Here is a 16205-nt window from a genome sequence, read left to right on the forward strand (position 1 = left end):
AAGAGGGCTCATTTGATTGGTAATTGAAAGTTCTAGTTCACTTTTTCCAAGTCAAAAGTGATCGAAGGGGAGCTAGCCTCCTCCCCACCCCTCTTCCCCCAGATTTATTAGATAAAAACTTTTAGATACAAATTTTGTTAGAAATTGTTCAAAGTTCAGATTTAAACAAAAAACTGGGGGAATATGGTTGCTATGGAAGGGATGCTCGTATAAACTTCATAGAGGGCTCATTTCATTGGAAAATGAAATTTGTAGTTCACTTTTCAAGAGTCAAAAGGGATCGGAGGGCATCTAGTCCCCACCACGTCCTTTTCCCCCCATTTGCATCAAATGAAAAGTTTGAGATGGCCTTTTTGTAAATAATAGTTCAAGGGTCAGATAAAAAATTTCTTGTGTCGACACATCCCTCCAGGGCCCGTGGACAGGTGTTGTAATTTATGCCCCGGGGGTAAATATGGTTCTTATGGAAGGGATGCTCGTGTAAAGTTCAGAGAGGAATCATTTGTTTTGAAAATGACAGTTCTAGTTCACGTTTTAAGAGTCAAAATAGATCGGAGAGCAACTCCCCCCCCCCCATCCACGCCATTTTTCCCCAAATGTATCAAATAAAAATTTTGAGATAGCCCTTTTGTTAAAAATAGTTAAAAGTTTAGATACAAAAAACTCTGGTTTCGATAAAAAAAAAAAACAGGGCCCTGGGACAGGCGTTGTAAGTTATGCTTAGGCGCATTTATGATTCTTATGGAAGGAATGGTCGTATAAACTTCAAAAAGGGTTCATTTGTTTGGAAAGTGTAAGTTTTAGTTCACTTCTTAAGAGTCAAAAGAGATCGGAGTGCAACTTGCCCCCCCCCTCCACGCCTTTTTTTCCCCAAATGCAGCAAATAAAAGATTTAATGCATAAATAAAATCGAATCAAATAGAAAATTGTTCAAATAGCAGATATTAAACCTTCTGCGTTGACACAGAACCCCAGGGCCCGGGGATAGGCGTTGTAAGTTATGCCGTGGGGGGTTGTATATTGTTCTTCTAGAAGGGATGATCATATAAATTAAAAAGAAGGCTCATTTAATTTAAAACTGAAAGTTCTAGTTCACTTTTATAGAGTCAAATGAGATCAAAGGGCAATTAGCCCCGGGACAGGCGTTGTAAGTTACTCTGGGGATATATATGGTTCTTATAGATCATAAAAACTTAAGAGCGGGCTCATTTGATTGAATATAGAAAGTATTAGTTCACTTTAAAAAGAGTCAAAAGAGACCGAAGGTTAATTAGCCCCCCTCACGGCCCTTTGCCACAAACCCATCCGATAAAAATTTTGAGATAGCCATTTTGTTAAAAATAGTTCAAACATCAAATAATAAAAACTCCGAGGTTGACACAGACACATTTTTTCACTTTGATATTGTTAATTTGATGCCAGTTTTGATACTTAGATGAGACTTTAATCTAAAAAAAAATTTGGATTTTGAAATAAGTAATTTTTAAAAACTTGAAACTTTTTGCAATAAAAAACGCACCAAAATTAATTTTAAAAAAAATTCCGAAAAATGAGTTTTTCAAAGAAAAGTAAAGTTCATTTTAAACTTAAGCTCAGTAGATACAAATACGTGTTAAAATTCAAACTCAAACGACCAGAAATTACTATTAAAGAACAAATGAAACCCAAAACGAACAGAAATTAAATAAACAATCATAGCAAAAAACATACAAGTTATAATATAAATGAATACATATATCTTAAAGCGAGTTTTGCTTAGATTGAATCTCAAAATCAAGCTTAAAACGAAAAAAGTGTTTTCCTATTGAAGTATAGATTAAACTTAAAACGAACAAAGATTAAATAAACAATCAATGCATACAAACATACAATAGATATTAATGTAAATTAATAAATAAATCTTAAAACAAGTGAAACTTAAATTAAATATGCAAATCAAGCTTGAAACGAACAGAAATTACTATAAACAAGAGTCTGGGTATCACCTCCTTCTCTCACTGTAAAGTCTAAAACCTACTGCGTCATTGGCGCTTTACTGAAAATCAATTTTATGGCAAATATTTTCTTTTGTACTTAATATTGAAAATAAACATTAAAATTATAGTAACATTTTGAATTGATGAGCTCAAAAAAGAGTTTGGGTATCGCCTCCTTCTCTCACTGTAAAAGTCTAAAACCTAGTACGTCATTGGCGCTTTACTGAAAACTATATGTGTCTTGAACAGTCTTGGAAAGTAGAAGCAAAATCAAATTGAATATTTGATATATAATTATATTAATTGCTGAAAGTTCATCAGTTCAAAGTTTTACTGTAATTTTAATGTTAATTTTCAATATTAAGTACAAAAGAGAATATTTGTAATAAAATTCGTTTCCAGTAAAGCGCCAATAACACAGTAACATTTGAACAGGTTTTAGACTTTTATAGTGAGAGAAGGAGGCGATACCCAAACTCTTGTCTGTAGGGATTTTTGTTCGTTTCAAACTTGATTTGCATATTCAATTTAAGTTTCACTCGATTTAAGTTTTGTTTATTCATTTATATTAGTATATGCTGTATATATGTTTGCAATGATTGTTTACTTAATTTCTGTTCGTTTTGGGTTTCATTTATACTTCAATAGCAAAATACTTTTTGCTTTAAGCTTTTATTATCTGATGTTTGAACTATTTTTAACAAAATTGCTATCTTAAAATTTTTATCGGATGGGTTTGGGAAAAAGGGCGTGGGGGACTAGATTAAGCTTCGGTACCTTTTGACTCTTAAAAAGTGAACTAGAACTTTCTATTTTCAATCAAATCAGCCCTCTCTGAAGTTTATACGAGTATCCTTTATATTAGAGCCATATATATCGCCAGAGTATAACTTGCAACGCCTGTCCCTGGGCCCTAAAGAGGGGGTTGTGTCGACCCTTGAGTTTCAATATCTGATGGTTGAGCTATTTTTTAACAAAATGGTCATCTGGAATTTTTATAAATAATTTCTGAGACCACACTGGCTAATCATGAAAAAACATAAATACACCCAAAGGCGTGGAGGGTGGGAGGGGCTAGCTGCCCTCCGATATTTTTTCGCACTGAGAAAATGAACTACAACTTTTAATTTCCATTCAAATAAACCCTCTCTGAAGTTTATACCCTCTCTGAAGTTTATCGAGCATTCCTTCCATAAGAACCATATATACCTCCAGGGCATAACTTATAATCCTTACCCCTGAAGACTCTGGGGGAAGTGTTCTGATCAAACATATAATTTCCAGAAGTTTCAACAACATTGAACAAAATGGTTATATAAAAATTTTGATTGGATGTGTTTGGGGAAATGGTGGGCGTGGAAGGGGTGTCAGTTGCCTTAGAATCACTTTCGACTATTAAAAAGAGAACTAGCCATTTAAATTTCCAATCGAATGAGCCCTTTCGGAAGTTTCTACGATAACGTTGTCTATATAAAACCTTATATGCCCCTAGGGCATAATTTACAACCCTTGCCTTGAGGGCTGTGGGGGAGTTGTCATCCTCAAAGACCCAATTTCCAGAGTTTAAAACTACGTTTAATAAAATGGCTATCTCAAAATTTTTATCGGATGTGTTTGGGTAAAGGGTGGGCGTGAGAGGGAGGTTAGTTGCCCTCCAATCACTTTCGACTGTTAAAAAGGGCACTAGCCCTTTGAATTTCCAATCGAATGAGTCTTTTTGAAGCTTCTACAACAAAGCCTTCTATAAAAACCTTATATGCCCCCAGCACAAAATTTAAAACCCCTGCCCTGAGGGTTGTGTGGGGAGTGTCCTCCTCAAAAACATATTTCGTATCTGGAAATCAACTACGCTGAAAAAAATGGCTATCTCAAAATTTTGGCTGGAGGGGTTTGGAGGAATGATGGGCGTGGGGGGGGAGGGGTAATTGCCCTCCCATCACTATCGACTATTAATAAGGGCACTAGGCCTTTGAATTTCCAATCGAATGAGCCTTTTTTGAAGTTTCTACGACAACGCCTTCTATAAAAACCTTATATGCCCCTAGGGCATAACTTAAAACCCTTGCCCTGAGGGTTGTGGGGGAGTGTCCTCCTCAAAAACATATTTTCTATTATATATTTACATTATCTGAAAATCAACTACGCTGAACAAAATGGCTATCTTAAAATTTTGATTGGATGTGTTTGGGGGAATGATGTGCGGGGGGGGGGGGGGCTAGTTGCCGTCCAATCACTTTCGACTATTAAAAAGGACACTAGAACTCTCGATTTCCAATCGAATGAGCCCCCTTTGTAAGTTTCTACGATGTCCCCTTCCATGTGAAGTGCCTCTGGGAAAAAATTAAATAAATAATAATAATACATTGGGGCCTTAGGGCCTTTACTATAGGCAACGCTATAGCGTTGCCTCTGATTGCGAATCATAAAGTTTGTCCCACTCACACAAGGAATTCACCTTTTTGACTTTACAACAACTTTTCATAGAAAATAAAATGATAACCATGGAGTTAAAAACCATCCTTTTGAGCATTTTTCCCTATAATAATAGATGAAAACCTTTTTTTGTCTAACCCTTATTTTTTTACCAAGCATCATATATTTAAACAAGTCTACACTATATTTAAACAAGTCTTTCATTTGTAGACACTAATTCGTGTGTGGTTTAACTGAAATTCTCCACAAGTCTTCTGCTATTGGCTGAATTTTCCAGACTTTCCTGGAAAAGTTCCATAAAGTTCAATTTTTTTCCGACCGCAATAAAGTCAGCAAAGTTATGCAAGGAAAATGGTCTATTAACTTCGTGGACAGCTTTATTAACTTTATTGATGCTGTGGATTTTTCGCATTTGGTTAATTTGGTTCAAAGGTTCCAGCGTCGACGCTGGAAATTCCAGCGTCGACGCTGGAAATTACAGCGTCGACGAAATACCCTTGAGCCTGGGGGCAAGTGTTGTAAGTTATGGCCCGTTGGAAGTGTTGTATGAAATGGCCCAGAGGCGTGGTCTACGGAAGGGGTGGTCTATAAACTTCAGAGGGGGCTCATTTGATAAGAAATTCAAAGTTCTAGTTTCCTTTTCAAGAGTCGAAAGTGATCATATGGCAACTAGCCCCCTACCCACGCCCTTTTTTCACAAAATGTAGACGATCAAAATTTTGACATAGCCATTTTGTTCAAAATAGTTCAAAGATCAGACAACAAAAACCCCGGGGTCGATAAAAGCCCCTAGAACCCGGGGGCAAGTGTTGTACTTTATGCCCCGGGGCATAACTAACATAGTTATGTAAGTTATGCATAACTAATAAGGTTTTTATGAAAGGGGGGTACTCGTGAAAACTTCTTAGGGTGCTCAATTGGTTGTTAATTGAAAGTTCTAGTTAATTTTTTAAGAGTAAGAAATGATCAGAGGGAAACTGCCCCCATATACCCTCTTTTCCCCAAATACCTCTGACCAAATTTTGAGATAGCCATTTTTTTTCAACACAGACAAAAGATCATATAACAAAACCTCTGAGGTTAACACAACCTCTCAGAACCCGGGAGAAAGTATTGTAAGTTATGCCCCGGGGGTATATAAGGTTTTTATGAAAGGGGTGGTTGTAAAATCTTTTTACTGTGCTAATTCAACTGGAAACTGAAAACTCTATCTCCCCTTAAAGAGGAGACCAGAGGCCAATTATCCCCCCTCCCACGCTCTCTTTTTTCCAAGTGTATCCGGTCAAATTTTTAGAAAGCTATTTTGTTCAAAATAGACCCAGAGACCAGGGGAAAGTGTTTTAAGTTATGCCCCAGGGGCATATAAAGTCCCTGTGGAAGGGGTGGTCGAATAAACTTTGGAGGGGCTCATTTCATTAGAAATTGGAAGTTTTAGTTCTATGTTTAAGAGTCGAAAGTGAAAAATGGGCAACTAGTCCAACGCCCCCTTGCCTTTTCCCCGAATGAATCCGATTGTAATTTTGAGATGGCTATTTTGTTCTAAATAGCCTATGTATTATGTAACAATGCCTTTGGGGTTGATACAACCCACCAGAGCCCGGGAACAAGGGATGTAAGCTATGCTCCGGGTGCAGGTAGTCCTAGCCGAGTGGTTGGTGCACTAGATTTAGGATTCTTTATCCGAGAGAGCGAGGGTTCGAATCCTAGCGTACCCAATTATTTGGGTTGGGATGAGGGTCAATGGTGTGACTCTGTAAGCTCAGCCAGAGTCGACCCAGCTCTAAATGGGTGCCTGGAGAAATTTGGAGAAGTTAAACAGGAAGGGTGTGCGAAAGCACAGGATGGTTGGACCCTAGCCCCCCATTGGACTTCCTGGCTGCAGGGTTAAGAAACGGAGATCAGCACCGCCGGTAGGGACTGTAAAGTTCAATGCCGTATTCTTTACCTTTTTTACCCCGGGGCGCGTGAGAATTTAAGGAAAAGGTGGCCTTTAAAGTTTTCGAGGAGGCTCATTTGATTGGAAATTGGAAAATCTATTTTCTTTTTTAAGAATAAAAAGTTAGAGGGGGGGGGAACTACCCGCAGGCTCTTTTTTCTCTAAATGTATCCAAAATTGCCCAAAGACCATATAGCAATATCTCAATCAGAGGGTAATAAGCCCCCCTCCCCATCGGTCCTTTTTTCCCCAAATACATCCGATGAAAACTTTGAAATAGCCATTTTGTTTGAAATAGTCCTAAATTCACATAAATATAATCTAGGTGTTGAAAAATCCCCCATAGCCCCGGGGCCTGGGTTGTAACGCATGCCAGTTTCCCATTGTTAACGTATAAGTTAACGCCATACGGTTAACAGAAAAATCAAAAGTTAACAAAGGAAAAGTTAACGCCATATTGAAATTAGGATCAGCAGAAATAAAAAACTTATAATAATTAAAATTTAGAACGGCCAGAAATTACTATTAAAGGATAAATGAAACCCAAAACGAACAGAAATTAAATAAACAATCTTAGCAAACAAACATACAGCAAGTACTAATATAAGTGAATAAATAAATCTTAAAACGAGTAAAACTTAAAATGAATACGGAAATCAAGCTTAAAACCAGCAAAAACTACTACAATCAAGAGTTTGGCTACTGCCCCCTTTTCCTACCTGTAAAAGCATAAAGCCTTCTGCGTCTTTGGTGCTTTGCTGGAAAGTCGATGTGTCTCGAAAGAACTAATGGAATTAAGCTGAATATTTGATATACAATTATATTAATTAAAAAAAGGCTTTTCCACAAAATAAGTTTCTCAGAGAAAGGTAAAGAACACCATTAAACCAAAAATGAGCAAAAATAAAATCAAATAATCTACCAAGCGTGAAACTACCACAAATCAGCATCGATAAATAAATGAAACCCAAAACGAACAGAAATTACAATGAGTAACCAATTCAAACTCAAAACGAGTAGAAAATAACATGAGTAGGTCTTAAAATCCCTATGCCTTCCCAAGGCCAGAACATAATTTGCACTTCACTGAAAAATACAAATGAATGTACGTTGTCAATTTTTGTACATATGCTGATAATCATTCCTTATAATTTTATAATATATGATATATTAAAGTTATAAAATTGAAAACGTTTAAAATTTATTTTTTGAGTTTTGGGTTTCATTTATTAATCGATGCTGATTTGTGGTAGTTTTACGCTTGGTAGATTATTTAATTTTGTTTTTGCTCATTTTTGTTTTAATGGAGTTCTTTACTTTGCTTTGAAAAACTTATTTTCTGGAAAAAGTTTTTCAATTAATTTCTGTTCGTTTTATATTTATATAGTCTTTTCAGGAGAAAAATGGCAATTTAAACATTTTCGGATTTTCTTTAAGAACCTATAGTTGGCCTACTATTTGTATGCTGGAGAAAATGTTTCAACAATTTTTTAACAGCATACATCCTTTTAAAAATCTGGACACAAATATTAGGGTTTAATTTAGTTTTATACCTTCTCTAGTTGAATTGAAAAATAAAACTTGATAACATTCGCAAAAATTTGTATCTACGCTCTTGGACAGCTTGCATACACATACACTCTTTTGATTTAGTTAAATTTTAAGATTAGAAGTAATAATAGAAGTTGCCGCGAAGGTTCGAACATAATACCCTCAGTCGTTCTTGGGATCCTGCTGAGATGTCAAATTGGCAATCAGCATACACACAGTGCTTTTTTATTTAATCTTAAGGCAACATTTAGTTTTTAAACATATTGGGCAAATTGCATAGCTTTGGGGGATTGACCTACGCAATAGCCCTAGAGATACAGTTACAAGACCGTTCAGCTATGTTGAACAAAGTGGCTATTTTAAAAGTTGATTGGAAGCGCTTGGAAAATTAGGAGCTAAAGAAAACGGCTGATTGCCCTCCGATCACTTTTGACTCTTAAAAAGGGTACTAGAACATTGAATTCTCAATCAAATTAGCTCCTTTAAAATATAAATGATATTACTAGCTATGATAGAGCAGCGCTGCCTATGATATTGCTCATGTGACCTTTTAATACTTGCAAGCGTGTAGTTTTTTTGTTTAATTGAAACTTCCTCTAAACGTTTCAACTTAATGCCCTTAGTGTCATTAGTTAGAGTAACCATTGAATTAATATCAAAAGTATACATATAGTGTGTTCTGGCTAGTTCTGTCACAACTTACCCTGAAAGGTCTAATTTAATAATATAAATCGTTATGGTGATATTGCTTTGTCACCCTATTGACAATCTACATGATCATAGTTCGTTTTGATTTAGTGTAGAACCAACCTAAGCATTCCTTGAATACTTCACCTTAATACCCTTAGCTTGTGAAGTGGCGGATCCATGCCCCCCCCCTGATGTAGTGGCGGATTGTGATTGGAGCCGCTTGTTCTGGTTTGGTTTGGGACGAAACTTTTACTTGTAATTGGTTTTTAATAGTTGAGTTTTTAATAAGTTTTAATTGTTAAGACTGTTTCTTTTTTTAAACAGGTTTGAAACAAGGTTAGTAGGGGAGCTTCTCTACATTCAAGTAGTACAAGATCACAGCCAGCCAGAGGGCTACAATCCGACACGTACAAGACCACACCTTCTTTCTAGACCAATCGGAGAGCTAGAAATACTGCCGTGTGCTACATCACCAGACTCCCTAGAATTTCAGCATTCAATTTTACGTAACTTCTTTAACTGCTATGACACAATCTTACCTCGTGGACATTCCTTGATAACATATTATGTTACCTATGATGTTTGTTGTCTGAAACCTATGATTTGGGTGCATGGTTTACTTTTTTGCACTTTTCTGACCTAGGTTTCTTAGCCTTTTGTAGGTGTATGTTGTCTGAAACCTATGATTTGGGATGTTTGGTATACTATTTCACACTTTTCTGAACTAGGTTTCATAGCCTTTCATAGGTGCTTGCTGTATGAAACCCATGATTAACTTTAATATTTTTTGGGGGGTGGGGGGGGTGATCCAAGGCCTCATTGGGTACATTTGCGCATATTTTTTAATAAAGTCGGGTTTTAGTTTTCAGAAATATAAACATCCCAGTTTAAAATTAATTCGATTTTATTAATAACATTTGATTTTTTTTAATAAAGTTGGGTTTTAGTTTCAAGAAATACGAACATCCGCGTTTAAAATACATATGATTTTATTAACAATAATTGATAGTTTAATAAAGCTGGCTTTAGTTTTCGGAAATAAGAACACCAACATTTAAAATACATGTGATTCTATTAATAGTATTGCATTTTTTAATAGAGTTGTGTTTTAGTTTTCAGATATAGGAACACCCACGTTTAAATTACATGTGATTTTTTTTTAATAATATTTGATTTTTTAATAAAGTTGGCTCTTAGTTTTCAGAAATAAGAACATCAACGTTTAAAATACATCTGGTTTTATTAAGAATATTTTATTTTCTAATAAAGTTGGGGCCTCAACCTCCAAGAGTCCCCTCTCCCCAACCTCCAAGGAGTCCCTTCCCTCCAACTTTTTGGGCCCATCCCTCTATTTTTTATACTTTTTTTTAAGTTTATTTTATTAAACTCTATTTTATTTGATTTTAACACGATAATTTAATTTAAACTTTTTTTACATGTCTTAGAAAGACATAAACATATTTAAAGCATAAAATATTCATATTTAAACTTTTTTTAACTTTTAAACACGATAATTTTGTTTAAAATTTTTTTTTACGTGTCTTAAAATGACATAAAACATACTTAAAGCATAAAAAATTCCCATTTAAGCTAGATTTCTTAAGCTTTGTAGATGTGTGTTGTCTGAAACCTATGGGATGTTTGGTTTACTATTTCACACTTTTCTGAGCTAGGTTTCATAGCTGTTCATAGGTGTATGTTGTATGAAACCCATGATTAACTTTAATATTTTTAGGGGGATGATCCAAGGCCTCATTGGGTACATTTTCGCATATTTTTTTAATAAAGTTGGGTTTTAGTTTTCAGAAATATGAACATCCCAATTTAAAATACATCTGATTTTATTAATAATATTTGGTATTTTAATAAAGTTGGGTTTTAGTTTTCGGAAATAAGAACACCCACGTTTAAAATACATGTGATTTTATCAATAATATTTGAGTATTTTTTTAATAAAGTTAGCTTTTGCTTTTCAGAAATAAGAACGTTGACGTTTAAAATACATCTAGTTTTATTAATAATATATGATTTTCTAATAAAGTTGGGACCTCAACCTCCAAGGGTCCCCTCTCCCCAACCTCCAAGAGACCCCCTACTTCAGACTTTTTGGGCCCCTCCTCCATTTTTCTATACTTTTTTGTAGCTTATTTTTTTGAACTTGTTTATTTTTTTTTAATGATAATTTTATTTCAACTTTTTCTGCATGTCTTATCATGACATAAACATACTTAAAGCATAAAAAATCACATTTAAGCTTTTATTGTATTATTTTAACATGATAATTCTATTTCAATTTTTTTTTTACATGTCTTAGAATGCCCTAAAACATACTTAAAACATAAAAAATTCACATTTCAGCTGGATTTCTTAACGTTAGGTGTATGTTGTATGAAACCCATGATTAACATTAATATTTTTTGTAGGTGGAGGATGATCAAAGGCCTCCTTGGGTACATTTTTGCATATTTTTTAATAAAATAGGTTTTAGTTTTCAGAAATATAAATACCCCAGTTTAAAATACATCTGATTTTATTAATAACATTTGATTTTTTCCTTAATAAAGTTGGGTTTTAGTTTCAAAAAATACCAACATCCAAGTTTAAAATACATATGATTTTACTAATAATATTTGATATTTTAATAAAGTTGGGTTTTAGTTTTCGGAAATAAGAACACCCACGTTTAAAATACATGTGATTCTATTAATAATATTTGATTTTTTAATAAAGTTGGGTTTTAGTTTTCAGAAATGAGAAGACCCACGTTTAAATATATTTCATTTTATCAATAATATTTAATTTTTTAAATAAAGTTGGATTTTCGTTTTCAAAAATAAGAATTTCCACGTTTAAAACACAACTGGTGTTATTAATAATATTTGATTTTCAAATAAAGTTGTGTTTTAATTTGTTAATAAAATCAGATGTATTTTAAACATGGATGTTCTTATTACTGAAAACTAAAACCCAACTTTATTAGAAAATCAAATGTTATTAAAAAAACCAGATGTATTTTAAACGTGGCTGTTCTTATTTCTGAAAACTAAAACCCAGCTTTATTGAAAAATAAAATATTATGAATAAAATCATATGTATTTTAAACAAGGTTGTTCTTATTTCTGAAAAATAAAACCCAACTTTATTAAAGAAACAAATATTATTCATAAAATCACATGTATTTTAAACATAGGTGTTCTTATGTCTGAAAACTAAAACCCAACTTTAATAAAAAATCAAGTATTACGAATAATACTTGTATTTTAAACCTGGAATGTTCTTATTTCCGAAAACTAAAACTTTATTAAAATATCAAATATTATTAATAAATCATGTGTATTCGAAAACGGGGGTGTTCATATTTCTGAAAACTAAAACCCAACTTTATTAAAATATCAAATATTATTAATAAAATCATGTTTATTTTTAAACGTGGGTGTTCATATTTCTGAAAACTAAGACCCAATTTTATTAATAAAACATCAAATATTATTAATAAAATCTGATGTATTTTAAACGGGGATGTTTGTATTTCTGAAAATTAAAACCCAACTTAATTAATAAAAATAAAAAACTATTAATAAAATCAGATGTATTTTAAACATGGATGTTTTTATTTCTGAATACTAAAACCCAATTTTATTAAGAAATCAAAAATTATTAATAAAATTATATGTATTTTAAACGTGGGTGTTCTTATTTGATGCAGCTTATTATGTATCTTATTAGATGTATTTTAAACATGGATGTTTTTTCTGAAAACTAAAACCCAATTTTATTAAAAAAAATTATAAAATTACATGTATTTTAAACGTGGGGGTTCTTGTTTCCGAAAAGTATAGCCCAACTTTATTAGAAAATCAAATATCATTAATAAAATCACATTTATTTTAAACTTGGGTGTTCTTATTTCTGAAAACTAAAACCCATCTTTATTAAAAAATCAAGTATTATTAATAAATTCATATGTATTTTAAACGTGGGTGTTCTTTTTTCCTAAAACAAATAGTAACTAATGTTTAATATATCTTTTATGAATATACAAGTTGTATCTTTATCCTCACTTCTTACATGAAAGTCGGTGAGGGGGGGCAGTGAGGGCATGGCCCCCTCTCTGGAAATTAGCGATTATAAATTAATTATAAGGAAACCAAAAGAAAAACAGAAGAATAGGGAAAAATATGGGGAAAATGTGTTGCCCCATTGTGATCTGCCTGCCAATAGATTTTGACCCTTGATAAGGAAAATATAAGTTATAATTTGTGACTGAGTGACCCGTTTCCAGCTTTCCATAAACATCTTTTCTATATGATTTGGTTGGAGTAAAAAAAAAAATATCAAATTCTTCATAGTAATGGAGCCAAATATTTGGCTCGTCTTTATAATGCAGTAGCTTTGCCTCATGTCATGTACCTGTGTCCTTTTTGGAAGCTCCTGAGTGCACGAAACAAGAAAAACATAAGGTCGGTAGTTTTCAAGTATGCCCGATAGCTTCTTCAAGTGCCGCCTTTTGTTAGAAACCGCCATATTACTGCGAAATATGGAATTGTTGAGCCTCTCAGTGCCGTGGAGGAGGTAATTCGCAATTACGTGAAAAAACTAGAGCTCCTGGATCACGAGTGGGCCCAACTGCTCAAATAGTTGTGTTATTATGTAGTTCTTTCTGTTTGTATTTGTTTTTCTTGCCAGTTTTCACTTTTTCTTTCTTTTCTAGTTTGTGCTTTGTCTTTTTCTGTGTATTGTAAGACAGGTTATTAATAAAATTCATTCATTCATTCATAACGGTCCTTGTCAATAACGAAAGTATATCAGCTTTTATGGTGATCCAAAATATGTATTTATTTATTAGTTACTAGTTGTTTTAGGGGTACAACAAGAAATACAGAACGAAGAAATAGAAATGCACGGAAGACATGTAAAACGAGGGTTTTATGTACAGGCAATAAAGCGTTAAATAATCACTGTTTCTATGTAAAAATAGTGTTTTATATCAACTTTGACGAAACCTTAAAAGTTAACTAATCAAAATTTTACTTTTTATAACAATGTAGCGTGTCTTTCCATTCTTTAAAGTTCGATATATTTCGCTTAAATTACACAATTCACAATTTTATAAGAAAAAGTCCATTTCTCTGTTTCCACTCTCGCCTTATCTCCCGCCTTTATTACACGGTCGATATCTACCCACGAACGTTTATAATGGCTAGTCCTGTCAGTTTCCTCTTCTATTCATCCTAAAATATTCGAATAAAGACCAAAATCGCCAGAAAAATATGAACTCTAATGAACATTCACGCAGGTATGAGCTTCAAACTAAGTTAATGAGCAGAAATTATCCTTAAAAAACAAATAATTATATGTTTGTTATTTTTGTATTTGATAGGTATAGAGGTGATTTAAATTCTCAGAGTTTGAAGCTGTGGTAGATTTTTATTTTTTTTTTTTTTTAAATTAATATCATTCCACTGATTCAAACGGATAATTCAGAGACCCATCTTTACCAGCAAGATAAAAAAAAATAAACGCATAATTATTTTTCTTACAATTTTTTGAATATCTATTCTTCTTAAATGATTACTCCAACCTTTGAAGGAGTATTTCGACTCATACTTAGTTTTAAGTATGTACTTATACGAACCTTTATTAAAGTTCTAAAGAGTTTGGCCTTTATTTTAATATTTTAGGATGAACAGAGGAGGTGATTCGTCATATAATGCAGAGCTTTGATTAGATGAAAATAGACAGTAAAGTAGTCACCATTTGCTCACCAAAACTTAAATTGATAATTTTTGCACTTCTCATGCATTTACTTTCTATTATACAAATCCCCTAAAAAACAACAATGTTGTAAAAACCACCCCGTTTCGCAAAATAAGCAAACCCCAAAAAACAAAACAGACAGCCAAAAAAAATAATGATATCAATTTCTTCGCCACAGTGCCATTTCAAATATTTTGCTTTTCAGCCCCGTTGTAACAGCATAATCCTGAAATATCCTCTCGACAGCCAAAAGAAATTAGGATTATAGTTAGAAGTAGGATCTAGGTTTCATAGCCTTTCATAGGTGTATTTTGTATGAAACCCATGATTAACTTTAGTTTTATTTTTTTTGGGGGGGGGGGGTAGGGGATGATCCAAGGCCTCACTTGGTACTTTTTTGCGTATTTTTTAATAAAGTTGGGTTTTAGTTTTCAGAAATATTAACATCCCGTTTTAAAATACATCTGATTTTATTAATAACATTTGATTTTTTTTAAATCAATTTGGGTTTTAGTTTCAAGAAATACTAACTTCCACGTTTAAAATATATATGATTTTATTAATAATATTTGATATTTCAATAAAGTTGGGTTTTAGTTTTCGGAAATAAGAACACCCAAGTTTAAAATACATGTGATTTTATTAATAATATTTGACTTTATAATAAAGTTGGGTTTTAGTTTTCAGAAATAAGAACACTAACGTTTAAAATACATGGGATTTTATTAATAATATTTGATTTTTTTAATAAAGTTAGGTTTTAGTTTTAAGAAATACGAACGTCCACGTTTAAAATACATCCGGTTTTATTAATAATATTTGATTTTCTAATAAAGTTGGGACCTTAACCTCCAAACGTCCCCTCTCCTCAAACACCAAGGGGTCCCCTCCCTCCAACTTTTTTGGCCTATCCCTCCATTTCTTATACTTTTTTTAAGTTTATTTTATTGAACTTTTTTTATTTTTTTTTAACATGATAATTTTATTTCAACTTTTTTTTTACATGTCTTAGAATGATAAACATACTTAAAGCATAAAAATTCACATTTAAGCTTTAATATTTTTTTTAACTTGATAATTTTATTTCAACTTTCTTTTACATTTCTTAGAATGACACAAAACATACTTAAAACTTAAAAAATTCACATTTAGGCTAGATTTCTTAACATTTGTAGATGTGTGTTGTCTGAAACCTATGATTTGGGTGCTTGGTTTACTTTTTCGCACTTTTCTGACCTAGGTTTCTTAGCCTGTAGTAGGTGTATGTTGTCTGAAATCTATTATTTGGGATGTTTGGTTTACTATTTTAGACTTTTCTTAGTTAGGTTCCTTAACCTACGTTAAGATGGTGTGATGCATGAAACTTATGATTTGGGATGTCTAGTTTGCTATTTTCGACTTTTCTGAGCTAGATTTTCTAGCCTTTCGTAGGTGTATGTTGTCTGATAACTTTGATTTGGTATACTTGGTTTACTATTTAACGCTTTTCTGAGCTAGGTCTCATAGCCGTTCATAGGTGTATAATGTTTGAAACTAATGAATAACTTTAATATTTTTTGGGGAATGGGGGAGGATCCGGCCTCATTAGGTAAATTTTTGCATATTTTTTAATGAAGTTGGGTTTTAGTTTTGAGAAATATGAAAATCCCAGTTTAAAATACATCTGATTTTATTGATTTATTTTTATAATAACATTTGATTTTTTTTTAATAAAGTTGGATTTTAGTTTCAAGAAATACGAACATCCACGTTTAAAATACATGTGATTTTATTAATAATACTTGATTTTGTAATAAAGTTTGGTTTTAGTTTTCAGAAATAAAAACATCCGCGTTTAAAATACATATGATTTTGTTAATAAT

Source organism: Artemia sp. Qi Xiang Cuo, chromosome 3, assembly GCF_049724085.1.
Source record: "Artemia sp. Qi Xiang Cuo chromosome 3, ASM4972408v1, whole genome shotgun sequence".
NCBI classification, from domain to species: Eukaryota; Metazoa; Arthropoda; class Branchiopoda; order Anostraca; family Artemiidae; genus Artemia; species Artemia sp. Qi Xiang Cuo.